The 14649-nt window shown below is 44.3% G+C and overlaps 1 protein-coding gene across 1 annotated transcript in view; it reads right to left on the reverse strand.

Annotated features, from left to right (window-relative positions):
- Positions 1-14649, reverse strand: part of CD86 (CD86 molecule) — a gene marked incomplete at its 3' end in the record, with an annotated part of 60101 nt that overhangs the window by 27324 nt on the left and 18128 nt on the right. The gene's annotated exons all lie outside the window — the stretch shown is intronic.

A 14649-nucleotide genomic window follows, 5' to 3' on the forward strand; every position in this document is an offset into this window, starting at 1 on the left:
CTTATCTTGACCAATAAAAGGGTATGGCGGGGCAAATAGAAAGTATTTATGTTCAGAAATCAATTTTTCTTTGGCTTCCCTGTGGTTTTCAAACTTTATTGTGCACAAAAATCATCTGGAGGGCATGTCAAAGCAGTTTCCTGGGCCTTGTCCACAGAGATTCTGATTTAGTAGATTGAGTGAAACCCATGACTAACAAACTCACAGGTGATAGCGATGCTGGTCTAAGGACCCCACTTGGAGAACCACTGCACTAGAGTGTTCACTTAATCTATATGATGGAGCCAAGGAAAATGACAGGCATTGCTCTATAAACTCCATCCTCTCTTTTTAACTCTCCTGCCCTCTGTCTTTCTTCATTCACCCACTTACCCCAACTTAGACCAAAAGGGCTGTAGAGTGGCTTACAGGGAAGCACAGAATAGGAAAGATGACCAACATTACAAACAGGGGAAAAGCAAACCAAATGCAGGAATATAAAATGGAGCCGAGTACAAGGCAAATGCCAAATGCTTACCATAGAACTCTGCCCACTTTGCATGGTGTGGGTCACAAGTTTGGCTTGTAGCTTTTTTAACAGCCAAAGAGAAAAGGTAAACCTAATTGGTGAATTAATTTACAGATCTGTCCATGAGATAAAAACACACCAATGCTCAGGGGAAAGTATGCAACTATTCCTGATGCAATAGCAGAAATTTCTTTCTTAGGGGTGATTTGTCTAGAAGCCATCCCTGATGACTTTGGGCTAGGCTAGACACCCTTCCTTTCTTTTCCCATAGCACCCAGCACACAGCTTTGGGCCAAAGGTGTCTGTTTCTTCCCTTCTGGACTATAACCTTTCATTTTTAATTAAAAAAATTTTAGTAAATCATACCTGCACGTGGTACTAAATTTAAAATGTAAAGGTGATAAATAGTGGGAAGCAACTCATTCCCAACCCTGCCCCCTAGCAGTCTGATTTTCCCCCATAGTAATAACTGGAGTGACCACTGATACCTGTTAGCAGTTTCTTGCCTCTACTTGAAGTTATTTTAGGTAAAACAAAATGAAAACTTATACCCATATTTTTTTTCATTTTATTATAAAACACAACTGTTAGCATACTATAATGCAGTTTTGCACACTAACCACTCCCCTGGAGATTGTTCTATATCCGCATGTACTGAGTATCCGTATTCTAACAGTCGCATATTATTCTGGTGTATTCTATTGGTTGGCAATAATTTACTTTACCAGCCCCTATCAATAGACGTTTAGGTTTTTCCAATCTTCTGCTGCAATGAAAAACCTTGATCATATGCCAAATCACATATGTGAGAGTAAGCTATCTTCTATAAGCAGAATGCCTTGACCAAAAGGTCAAAAGGTCATTGCAATTTTAATCTTCACAGATACTGAAAAAATTGTTCTCCCCTAAAATTTTATGTTTATGCTCCCAGCAGCAAAACATGAGTGTGCTTAGTTTCATGTAGCTTTTGCCAACAAAAGCTAATTTGCGATCTTTATCAATAGGGAAGGTTAAAATGACATCTCAGTGTAATTTTTAAAAATTTTTTGTTGTCATGAAATACACATAAAATTTACCATCTTACTCATTTTTTGAGTGTGCAGTGGTATTAAACACATTCACATTATTGTGTAACTATCACCACCACCCATCTCCAGAACTTCTTTCATCTCGCCAAAATTAAACTCTGTACCCGTTAAGCACTAACTCCATACTCTCCCCCACCCCTTCGTCCCTGGCAACCACCATTCTACCTTCTGTCTCTATGAATCTGACTACTCTAGGGACCTCACGTAAGTAGAATCAGACAATATTTGTCTTTTTGTATCTGGCTTATTTCACTTAGCATAATGTATTCAAGGTTCAACCGTGTTGTAGCATATGTCAGAATTTCCTTCCTTTTTAATGCTGAATAATATTCCATTGTATGTATATGCCACATTTTGTTTATCCATTCAACTGTTGATGGACATCTGAGCTGCTTCCTCCTTTTGGCTGTTGTGAATAATACTATGATCATGGATGTGCGAATATCTCTTTGAGACCTTGCTTTCATTTCTTTCAGGTATATACTCAAAAGGGGAATTACTAGATCATATGGTAATTCTATTTTTAATTTTGGGGGGAACTACCATATTGTTTCTCATAGCGGCTGCACCATTTTACATTCTCACTAACCATGTACGCGAGTTGCAATTCTCCACATCCTTGCCAACACTTGTTATTTTCTGTATTTTTTTCTTTAGTACCCATGCTAATGGGTGTGAGGTGGTTCTCACTGTAATTTTATTTTATTTATTTATTTTTTGCAGTACGCGGGCCTCTCACTGTTGTGGCCTCTCCCGTTGCGGAGCACAGGCTCTGGACGCTCAGGCTCAGGGGCCATGGCTCACGGGCCCAGCTGCTCCGCGGCATGTGGGATCTTCCCAGACCAGGGCACGAACCCGTGTCCCCTGCATTGGCAGGCGGACTCTCAACCACTGCGCCACCAGGAAAGCCCAATGAATCACGTTTAGTTCAAACAATTACATGAAATTGGTATGGCCCTGGGAAATCCTGGACAGATGGTCCATGTAATTCGTGCAGTGGGGAGGAGCACTGGATATGAGAAGGAAGTCAACATCGTTTCTGACTTCTCTGTTTGGAAACTCTTTCTTCCCAAGGGAGAAGCTGCCTCTCCTTTATTTCCTCTCACTGATACTGGTGTTGTTCTCTCAAACTATGCAGAATAAGCCTACCACACTTCTGTCTCAGCCCTTCATGGATTTGGGGGGTAGAGATCATGTTTGTTCTCAAAATCCTGGCCCAACAGTGACATTCCTAGTAAACTTCACTAACATTAATTTGGAGACTGCCCACCATCCTGGCCAACACTTTAGACACTTAGTTTATGAGGCCCTTTTAAAATATAGGGCTAAAACACTTGAGATTGACATGATTCTCTCTTATACGGTATAAATGCCCCATGTAAAAAATTTCTCTCACCTCTAGCCATGGAGTGTGCGTGAGGGTGGAGGCTTGACTTAGGAAGCCAGTTTTCTTCAATGTCATCGGCTCTGAGGAAGAGCAGAAATGTCACTGCTTCCTGTGCAATGAACTCTTAACCCCAACTATGAGTCACTGCTTTTTCCAGAGGGCCTGAGAAGTAGACACTCTAGGCTTTGGAGGGAGAGAGCAAAAAGGGGAATGGGAGAGGAAAGAACCTAAGAATTTACAGAGAGGATTCTCTGAGAGGAGATTTCTGTCAGCTATGAGCAGAGTAAAGTCTGTAGGTGTGTGAACTGGTCAGAAACCTAGAATGAGTAGCTTCCATTTAGCTGGAGGTTCAACTTCAGAAACCAAAGAAAAGTACCCATCAGACACTACTTTCCCTTGCTTTACATACCTGGCCATCATAGAATGTGAGTGAGAGTCAGCTGAATGACTAAGTATATTATTATGCCCCACAACAAGGTGAGATTATTTCTCCCCGTGTTACAGATGAAGAAATGGAGTTTCAGAGAGGTTAAAGAATGTTCCGAGTCACCTGGAGGTTGAGATTGAGATTGAGAGGTTGAGATCCAAGGTTGGGATTTAAACCTGCACAGCCTCCTTGCATTCTTTTTAATAAATTCTTTTGAGGTAACATTGGTTAATAACATTATATAAGGTTCATGTATACAACATTATATTTCCACTTCTGTATACACTATAGCTTGCTCACCACCAAAAATTTAGTCTCCATCCGTCACTCACTGTGTTCTTTTTAACACTGGTGTGGTTCCTTTAAAAGTTCCAGCTGGTTTCAGATGTGCTGTAGGACCCAGTGAAAGGATCCCAGTTCTACCCTCTCAGGACAACAGGAGAGCAGCACATCCCTGGGGCCAAGTGTGACGGTGGCTCCTGGAATCAGAGTGTGACACTCAGGGGGACGGGCTGGGCTGCGGGCAGGAGGGAGCCGTAAGTGTTCCTGTATATCAGGAAAAGTTCTGTCCTGAGCTGCCATTCAGTCCACAAATATTGCTTGAGCACCCACTATGTGCCTGGCGGAGGATGCTCCTCTCCATTCCAGCCCTAGACAGGTAATCAGTTTCCTGGCCTGGGCTGACCTCCAGACACATGTTACTGTGTTTCAGCTAAGCTTCACCTAGAAGAGCTCGGGGAACTACAGGTATTGGGGCAGAAAAAGGAGAGGATTAAGAAGAGCTCTTTTTCATCTCAGGTCTGCAGGAGGATGTGGGATCTAGTTCAGGCCAAATGCAATATGCAGAGGTGTGGTGTAGTGGTGGCCAGCCATGGGGTGGGACAGGGGAGCACAGACATGATGACTCAGGAAGTGAGAGAAGGATTCCAAGGCAGAAGTTGGGGAGCACGAAAAAAGTTCCCTATTTCTCAACTTTGTCTAGACTATTAGTGGTGATCAGGGCACCAGGAAAAATGATGATAGGTTTGCTGGTGTCTAAGGAAGGTGTTCATTGAGACCGTCTCCTGCCAACATGTAGTGAATTTGCTTGGCGTCAGGCTTGTTCTAGAGGTTATGGGGGAGTGTAAAGATCTGCAGACCTTCGTCCCTGACCCAGCATTAAAAAGAGAAACAGAATGTCCACAAATAGCTACCATTCAAGCTCCAGGCCAGTGTGGAAGGTGGACTCATTTATCTCCTCCTGGCACATACGAGAGTCCTTGCTCCGAGCGAAGCGGGAGACGCCACAACCTCCATGGAGGGAGGAGTAGATGGGCCTCAGCCCAGTGCTCAGGCCCTGGCCCTTTGCCTTCTGCCAGCTCAAACTGTGACTAGACAAGCCAGGTGTGCTGGATGGGCACAGCCAGCCAGGTGAGAAGAGAGTGAAGGCCAGGAGGAGGACAAGTTTGCCCAGGGCTTTGGCTGGCCTCGGGGTGACGTGCTGCATGAATCACTTCTCAGGGCACCAGAAGCTCTACCTTTAGAGCAGCTGTGATAACCCCTGAGGCCCTGGGAGGAATAGGGTAGGCTTATTTCCTTTTTTACGAAGGTTCTGAACTGCAAAATAAGAAGGTTGCTGGGACTTGACTATATCTGAATTTTAACTTCTGACAGGGTGTCTCATGATATGCTTGAGAGCAATGGAGAAATATGGGATATATACTCGCACAGTTACTTGGCTGAAAAGCTGTGCCCTGATGTCATTCATTCATTTAGCAAATAGTTAGGAAGCCAGGCCTTGTGCTAGGTGCTGGGAATAGAACGATGAGCAAAACCAGAAAGGACTCCTCTTCATGTGGTTGCTTACAGTTTAGCAGAGGAGCAGGATAATGACCATACAAATAAACGTAAAATTACAATGATGACAAGTGCTACAGAAGAGAGGTTCATGGTACTCTGAGGGCCCATAATAGGTCTAGTCTAAACTTTGAAGAATGTTGTGATAGATTAAAGATGGACACATAGTCTTTGCTAATCTCCTCTCTTGAGTCTGGGCTGGGCTTAGAGGCTTGTTTGACCAATAGAGTGCACTAGAAGGGATGTTTAGGATTTCTGAGGCTAGGTCAAAAGAAGCCTTGCAGCTTCTGTCTTTCTTGGAATACTCGTGTAAGATGTCCCACTACTGAGACCACCATGCTGGAGAGGCCATGTGTAGGTGTTTGGGTCAATAAACCCAGCTGAACCCAGCCTTCCAGCCGTCTCTGCCAAGCCACCAGACATGTGAATAAAACCTTGAATCATCTAGGTCAGAGGTCAGCAAACTGCAGCGTGAAGACCAAATCAGGCTATCACCTATTTTTACAAATAAAGTTTTGTTGGACTACAGCCGTACCCATTTATTTAATTATTATCTATGACCCATTTTGTACTACAATGGTAGAAATAGTAGCTGTGACACAGACCATATGGCCTGCAAAGCTGAAAATATTTTCTATCTGGCCTTTTATAGAAAAAAAAATACTGACCCTTGCTCTAGATCAGTACTGTCTAACAGAAATATAATGCAAGCCACATACGTAATTTGAAAATATCTAGTAGCCGCATTAAAAAATTCAAAAAGAAATAGGTGAAATTAATTTTAATAATATATTTTGTTTAATCCAATATACCTAATATTATAATCTCAACATGTGATCAATATAAAAATTATTAATGGATTTTTTTTTTTTGTGTGGTACGCGGGCCTCTCACTGTTGTGGTCTCTCCCGTTGCGGAGCACAGGCTCCGGACGCGCAGGCTCAGTGGCCATGACTCACGGGCCCAGCCGCTCTGCGGCCTGTGGGATCTTCCCGGACCGGGGCACGAACCCGTGTCCCCTGCATCGGCAGGCGGACTCTCAACCACTGTGCCACCAGGGAAGCCCTATTAATGGATATTTTACATTCTTTTTTCTGTACTAAATCTTCAAAATCTTGTGGGTATTTTATACCTACAACAAATCTCAATTAAGATGAGCTACCTTTCAAGTGGTCAGTAGCTGCATGTGGCTAGTGGCTACTGAATTGGACAGTGTACTGCCAGACTAGCCCATTCATCAGTTTAATACCGCCAAGTGACCTCAATTGATGCCATGAGGACCAGAAAAATCACTCAGAAGCCTGCCCAAATTTCTGATTCCCACATTGTGAAAGAGTAAGATATTCATTGTTGTAAGCTGCTAAGTTTGGGAGCAGTTTGTGATACATCAATAGGTAAAGAGAACAGATTGAATAGGTGCTAAGTAGGTGAAGGGTTGTGGGGGTGACTTGGAAGGATGCTAGGCAAAGGGAATAGCATGTGCAAAGGCATTGAGGGCACATGAGAGGAGGTCAATGTGGACAGAGCAGTGGAGGACAAGATTGGAGAGGTCGGCAAGGGTCAGACCATCCTCATTTTATGGGTCAGTTAAGGATTTTGGTCTTTATTCTGAGAGCAACATCAACAGCAGAGGAGTGACATAATCAGGTTTGCATTTTGAAGATGACTGGCTGCTGTGTAGCAAATGGATGGTAGGGAATCAGGGCAGAGGCCAGAAAACCAATCAGTTGGCTACTCTCGTTGTTTAAGTGAAAGAAGATGGCCTTTGGTTGTGGTGGCAAAAGTAGATAGAAGTTTATAGGTTCAAGCAGGATTATAGCCAGCAGGACATGATGATGGGTTAAATATGGGGAATGAGGACAAGGTATTGATTGATTCATTCACTCAACAACTGAGTGCCAGGAATCATTCTTGTTTAATAGACTGACACCATGGTGGGTGCTGTGGGGCTGTTTTTTCACTTTCACATATTTAGTAAAACTATGAATGAAAGCACAGAACTCATACTTCTGCTTTCAAATGTGCAGATGTGCATAAAAATGTGCACAAGAATGAGCCAGATAGCTGCTGGTCAGTTGGTAAGCTGAATTAATATTTATAAAGCCTGAAAAGAAAGTGGGATACTAGCATGCTGAATCTCAGGGTACACATGAAGATCTGCACTTAAGTGAAGTAGTTAAGTAGACAACAGAGAAGTAGCTTATCCATAGTAAATGTAAAAATCATATAAGCGTTCGCATGGCAAGGCTAACCAAAAGTTAATTCACTCTTAGTGTAGAATGTGGTCACTGTGCTCTGTGCTAATCAGACCACATCACTTGTGGTTATACTTGAATGACAATGACAAATTAGAATTTATCAAGGGATTCACCGGGGAATAGTGAAAGTATGTCAAATGAGGAACAGTTAAAAGGCCTGGGATTAACTAACTTAGAGAAGAGAAGCCTGTAAGTACCTGATGGCCCTCTGCAAATATTTAATGGCCCTCCCACAGGAAGACACATGCACTGTTGTTAAAGGGCCAGTAGTTCCAATAATTGGAAGTTACAGGGAGCCAGAGCTCAGCTTCAGATAATGAAGAACTTTGAATAGAGTGGTACAACCAAGGACTGGACTTTCTTGTGAGGTAATGAGCTCCTCATCACCAGACTTGCTCAAGCAAAAGTGGAGTAATAATGCAGAGAGACATTTTAAGAGATGCTTGAATTGGGTGGGTGGTTGAACTTCATAACTTTTAAGTTTACCTTGAAGCTTCTCATTCCATTCCCAGGAGGGAGGAAAAATAAGGGAGAAAACCTGGACACACCACCTTTCCCTGCCCCCACCCAATTCCATTCCTCTTATTTTTAGCATAGTATATGGTAGGGTGCATTTAGAGGATCCCAGAGTCTGTGGAGGGTCTGCTGAGCTGACATGTGGTCTAAGGCTTCAGAGGAGATGGAGAACAGCAAGCACTCCTATAGTCCAGAAGGGTGGGGTGAAGATGGTGATAACTGACCTGGGACTTAAAAGTAGGTCAGATTTGGTCTCAGATCTGTCCTCTGGTGACAGGAACAGAGTAAGCTAGGGGTGTTAGTGCTTGCTGGAGAGAGTCAAGTTCTGTTAGAGCAGATGAGGCTTCTACCCAGCGCTCCACCTAAGCCCACTCATTCTGATATTCCCACTCCAGAGACTTGTCAGCCTAGGCCACTGCGTAACAGAATCTTTCTCAGAGAATTTCTGTCTTCCTTTCATGTTAGCAATTGTTGATTGTCCAGACCTCGATGTGGTGGCTATCTGCCTCTGTCCTTGAAAGCCTTTGCAAGCTTCCAACAATTCTTCCCAGGACAGCCCTTCAAACAGATTCCTGAAGAAGTACCATCCTAGGCATCCAGTTAATGTGTCTCAAAAAACTGCTGCCTCCTGATGAACCACTTTTAAATGTTTGATTGAGTTTAGCTGGATAAGTATTTTAGCCATATTCTTATTTATTTTATTTTATTTTATTTTTTGCGGTACGTGGGCCTCTCACTGTTGTGGCCTCTCCCGTTGCGGAGCACAGGCTCCGGATGCGCAGGCTCAGCGGCCATGGCTCACGGGCCCAGCCGCTCCGCGGCATGTGGGATCTTCCCAGACCGGGGCACAAACTCGTGTCCCCTGCGCAGGCAGGCGGACTCTCAACCACTGCACCACCAGGGAAGCCCTTTAGCCATATTCTTGAGGTGCATGCACATGCATAAGAACAGAGGCAGAACCCTGTGTTCAATGTTTCCTACTAGTATAAAAGTCTTTGGCAACTTCCTAAGCCACAATCAAATATAGTAACGTTATGACACCTGGAAATAGGGGAAGTACCATGGTCTTTTCATAGGACAGTAAGAAAATCAGGCTGGACTGAAGAGAGGTTGATGGTTGACTCTGGACAAGTAATGGGAAATGAGTTTCTGTAAGCAGCGTAGGATAGCTTAACAAGGCCTAGAAAGTCAGATAAAGAGTTTATATTTGATTTGATAGAGAATTGGGAGTTTGGGATTAATAGTGTGGGAGCAAAAGAATTATGTAATGAAAATTTAAAAAAAATAGTCCTGTCAGTGGCCTGAGGAAGGAGGCGAGGGCTGATATCAGGGTGATCAAGAAAGCCAATGTTAAAGGCTTGTAGACCTTGAGATGAAGAGGCTGAACCAGCTTAGGGGCAGCAGGCATGACATGAAAGAAGATGGGCATGAGTGATGCCTTGATGAAAACGTGAACACTTCCTGGTGTCTGGTGGACATGGGAGGTGATTGGTACGGACACACGTCACCCATCCTGAGCTCTGCTCTCCTTGAGCTTCCCCACCAGCCACATCTCCTAGCTTAGGCTGGATCATATGTCTGACTTGGTTTCCAGTCTCTTCTTGGAGCAAATCCCTTTGGGCCCTCATTGGTGGAGAAGTTTCTTACCTAACACTGCCTTCCTTTCGTTAGCTGTCCTTTTGCTCACCCATTTGGGAGCACAGTGTTTCCACACAGATATGAGGGGAGCAGTATCAAAGATGCCTAGGTACAAAGAAGAAATGTCTAGGCAGATTCATAAGGAGCAGGGGGATGCTTTTCTTCACTCCCCAATATTGTAGGTAACTAAAGTCTTAAAATTGAGTCCATTCCCCTCACTTGCCCAGAAGAAGGAGCGTAACATGGCAATAGTAATTAGCTTTTCCAGTCTCCCAACAGCAAGTTTGTGTATGAGACAGATGACCAGTTTTCCTAGTCGTATCTAGAATCGGACCTTTCTGAGTCAAGAAGCACTGCTTTTTCAAATTATCAATGGTTTTGGAAACCACTTTTCCCCTTTTGCCAAAAAGTTCCTATGGGTAAGTATTATGCAGAGTTTTACAAGTTCCTCTCTCTGAGTCTGTAAACATCCAGTTAGGGGCTCTGCCTGCCATGAATAAGACCCACAGAACTTACCAAAAGGCAGCCATGCCAATTCCGGCAACCTAAGGGAGCCCCTTCCTGTTCTCTCAGAACCAGAATCATGGTCAAAAAGAGAAAACCAAAGTTTCAAGGGCACAATCTTCTCCCCAATCCATGTACTAACCCTACCCTGGTACTTGGAATTCCCAAATTACTCATTCCTTGGGTAAAGGCATTTTTTGAAAGCCCCTGTTAAAATGCAAATGCTATCTGGAAAGGAGAAATGTCTTTTGTTTTTAGCTATTAAGAGTTAAGTTTGGGCTTCCCTGGTAGCGCAGTGGTTAAGAATCCACCTGCCAATGCAGGGGACACGGGTTCGATCCCTGGTCCAGGAGGATCCCACATTCCGTGGAGCAACTAAGCCTGTGTGCCACAACTACTGAAGCCTGTGCTCCGCAACAAGAGAAGCCACCACAATGAGAAGCCCGTGCACCGCAACGAAGAGTAGCCCCTGCTCCCTGCAACTAGAGAAAGCCTGCGTGCGGCAACGAAGACCCATTGTAGCCAAAAAATAAATTAATTAATTTAAAAAATAATAAAAGAGTTAAGTTCAAGTTAATTTATCTAAATAGGAAATGGAACTCGGAAAGAAATCATATTCATGAAAGGAGGGAGAACAGGGAATGGGACCTTTCCCATCTTGATGGAGAGACAGAAAGTGCTGGATACTTTTCTTCTTCTACATATATTCAAAATGGTTTCTCTCTCCCAAACCTCAGCCTAAGTATACTCTGATGTGCACCTCAGAAGGTCTCTATATCAGATTCGAGGTGAGGATAAGGGTCTAATAAAGGGTTATATGCTCAGCCTAGGGCCCTATCCGTCCTTCCTGGCCATGAAAGGTGAAGTGTCCCCACTTGCTTGGACTCTGAATGACTCCAGGAAACTCCCCACCACCTCCTCGCTTGTTTAGACATGTTTGCTCTAGTTCTGTGTCTTCACAGCTTCAATCTCCTGGCCCAGAGACCCCTAAACTCAACTCCCACCTCTATCTGATTTTTTTTAAATAAATTTATTTATTTGTTTATTTTTGGCTGCTTTGGGTCTTCGTTGCTGTGCGCAGGCTTTCTCTAGTTGCAGAGAGCGGGGGCTACTCTTTGTTGCGGCGTGCGGGCCTCTCATTGCGGTGGCTTCTCTCGTTGTGGGGCACAGGCTCAGTAGTTGTGGCTCGCGGGGTCTAGAGCGCAGCCTCAGTAGTTGTGGCGCATGGGCTTAGTTGCTCTGCGGCATGTGGGATCTTCCCGGACCAGAGCTTGAACCTGTGTTGGTGGATTCTCAGCCACTGCGCCACCAGGGAAGCCCATCTGATTTTTGAAGCATGGTATCTGAACCTTGATTCTTCTCCTAAGGAATCTAGCTTGGCTCACCCTTTCACCTTTCATGTTCTCTCCCCTCCCACCCTAGCCTCAATTTCATGAAATCCAGTCCTCACCTCCACCAGGAGGGGACATCTGTTATCTGGGGATATCAGAGGAGCCAAAATATCAAGCTCAAAGGCATAGTTATTGAACAGTGAGCACAGTCACAAAGAACCATTTCTTCTCTTCAAAGCACTGTTGCTATATGGTCATTTTTTAGTGTGACTATTTAATTAGCACTGTTTTCCCACTAGGTTAGAAGCTTCAGGAGGACAAGGACCATGTCTTTTATGCTCCCTGTTAGAAACCCGGTACCTAGGATGTAGGAAGCATTCAATAAATGTATTTAGAACACACAAATGAGCAGAGATTTGAAAAAGCTTCCATTATACACAGGATAGCTCATGTAAATAGAGTTAGTGGTATCTGTAGCAGCAAACAGAAGATATAATATAACACTGTGAACTTGTGCACATAATTAAATTGACTTATTTTAGTCTAGAGTCTGAGTCCCAAGATTGAGGTTGGGAGGAACAGGTCAACTCCTCAGTTATTACAATTTGAGAGGAGTGGGAAGTTCCCTTGGCCAAAAATTATTTTCACCTGTCTCTCCAGAGCCTTAAATAACTATTAGTGGAGGCACTATTTTAAGCCTATTTGCAAATGCAAATATGTTCATGGTATACAGAACATGATAAACCACTGCCTGGGCTCTCTTTTGACCTAGGACTATTTCTTTCCAAAGAAGCTATTGGTCTCTGGTGCCAGAAGGGGCCAATATTGGGATGGGGCACTTGGATGGGAGGAAGAAATGGGCAAAGGTTTCTGGACAGGAGAAGGGAAAGGCCAAACAAGAAAGCAGAGGCCATTTCAGAGGGTGTAAGTTTTGTCCCCGTCCTCTGGACTTTCTGCTGGCACAAGGGGCTCAGTCAGGGCTAGAATACTTGGACAGCTTCTCCTGGAGCAGAGCTACTTGTTGCCCCCAGCACTCCAAGGCCAAGAGCGACTGCCAGTTGTTTGGTGAGTGGTGGCCTCTATTTCCTGCCTGTCGCGTCTCTTAGCTTACCAAAGCAGACAAAGGGATCTGACTGGAAGAGACACGGTTCAATAATGTCCCACCTCCGACGTAGCTGGTCTGAGAATCAAGCCTAATGGTCAAAGGTTTTAAACACGTACCCCTCACCCCTTCTTACCCACTCCCTTGTTGGCTGTCAGCCCCACCTCTGAACATCTGCCCCAGATGCAGCTTGATCCCATACCATGCTCCCCCAGGCATACAAGCTTCATAAGAACATACCTGTCACAAATGCCCATCCACTGCAGCTCCCAGAGACCAGAGGCATAAGCCCAGTGGCATTCCCGAGGAACACAGAAGCAAGGTATTAAGAATAAACGAAGAGGAGCCTTTGTGAGCTCCCCATACCTCCTAACACTCCTAATAGAGAAAGAATGTCAGGGCTGAGGCTAGATCTCAAATGCAGAAAGGGGAACTGACCAGAGAGAAATAACACCACAGACAGTACAGTGTTCTCGCTGGTTCCAGATAACTTCTGCTGACAGGTGGGCATTTCCACTGATGAGAATGACTACAGATGCACTCCTGAGAGCGAGTGACTGTAAAGCCCTGAGGAAACCCCCCAAAGACAGCCCCACCACAAACATGGCAAAGACACCTTCCCTGACAGATTGCAGAGGTCTACAGGTAAAGAGTCAGCTCAGTTCAGCAAATGTTTTACTGGGCAGCCATGTGCCAGATGCTGTGTCTGGCTCGGCCGGGTTGCAGGAGACAGTCCTCAACGAGAGAGAGCAGAGAGTCCCAGTGTTTCACCTGTCGCCTTCCCCACAGAATCATTCATTGAGTTTCACTCCATGGATCCTGTGAGAACCCAATGAGCCTACACAGCCCCTATTTTCAGATTACCCTAATCTAATCCTCATTGTCGTAGCCTAGAATGTTTCTGTTACCTTGGTTTGCTATTCCTGGAAGCCGATGGTACTCTTGAGTCTGGGGAAAAGTCACAAGAAGAAATATGAAAGTATGTGAATTCCAAGTGGATTTTTCCAAATCCAGTGCTTAGGCAGAAATAGGCCTCACATATATAATCCTGCCCCAAACGCATAGCTTCTTTTTCTGACCCGATCAGGCCCTACAATGCCCTCTGCTCAATTTTGGGGGCAATTATGTGCCTCTGAGTCTGCAGCTCAGGAGAGAGGCAGCCCCCCTCTGAGCATGCCTCCCCACCTCTTGGAGGCTAGCTGTGCCCTGCAAGGCTGGAGAAATTAAGAGTGACAGAGTGAAAACTGCTTGATGTTGTCTGAGTGGAGGAGGTCCACCCAAGCAAGGGCATGTGGTGCAGGGGAAGTAGTGCAGGTTTGGAACTGGTGATCAGCCCAAGGGCAAAGCCTGGCTTGAGCCACTGGACCCTGGGCAAGTAATTGAACGCCTCCCAGTCTCAGTCTTCTCATCTATGAATTGTGACTAGTAATAGCTTCCTTGCCGCGTTGTTGTGAAAAACAAATGAGGTCTTGCATGTAAAGCACCCGACACAGAGCATGCTCTGCACTGTTTAGTCTTCGTTACTACTTTCCTACCTTCTTTTCGGACTTTCCAATTCTCACTTTGACCTTTCCACAAAAATCTTCCTTCTATCACTGGAAAGGTGATGATCATTCTTTCCCACTACTTCCCCTCAGCCACTCTGTGTGCATACCTTGGAAACGTCATCCTTTACTCAAATAGGCCCCACCTGGGGTTTTCCTCTGGATTTTACAGTCATATAGTTTTTAATTTGAAAGGGTCCATTTGGTTTCCTTATTGTAACACATGAAATTACCCCACCTATCAGAGCACAGGGAACTAATTCACATTCAACTTACTCTTCAACTTTTCTTCTCTTCCTTGTACTCAGCCATCAAAATATAAGATTGACTAAATTGCAAAGTCCTGCTATCAAAATATTTGGAATAGTATTTCCCAAACTTCAGTCATTCTAGGTACTCGTACCACTTCATACCCTTGTAAAATCTGTACTATTCTTTGTACAATATTTTTCTCTTAACTTACTTTAAGTAAATTTATTTTAAAAGGAATCCTTATGTCAATACTAAAAA

This window comes from Grampus griseus (assembly GCF_964374135.1).
Source record: "Grampus griseus genome assembly, chromosome: 5".
Classification (NCBI taxonomy): Eukaryota; Metazoa; Chordata; class Mammalia; order Artiodactyla; family Delphinidae; genus Grampus; species Grampus griseus.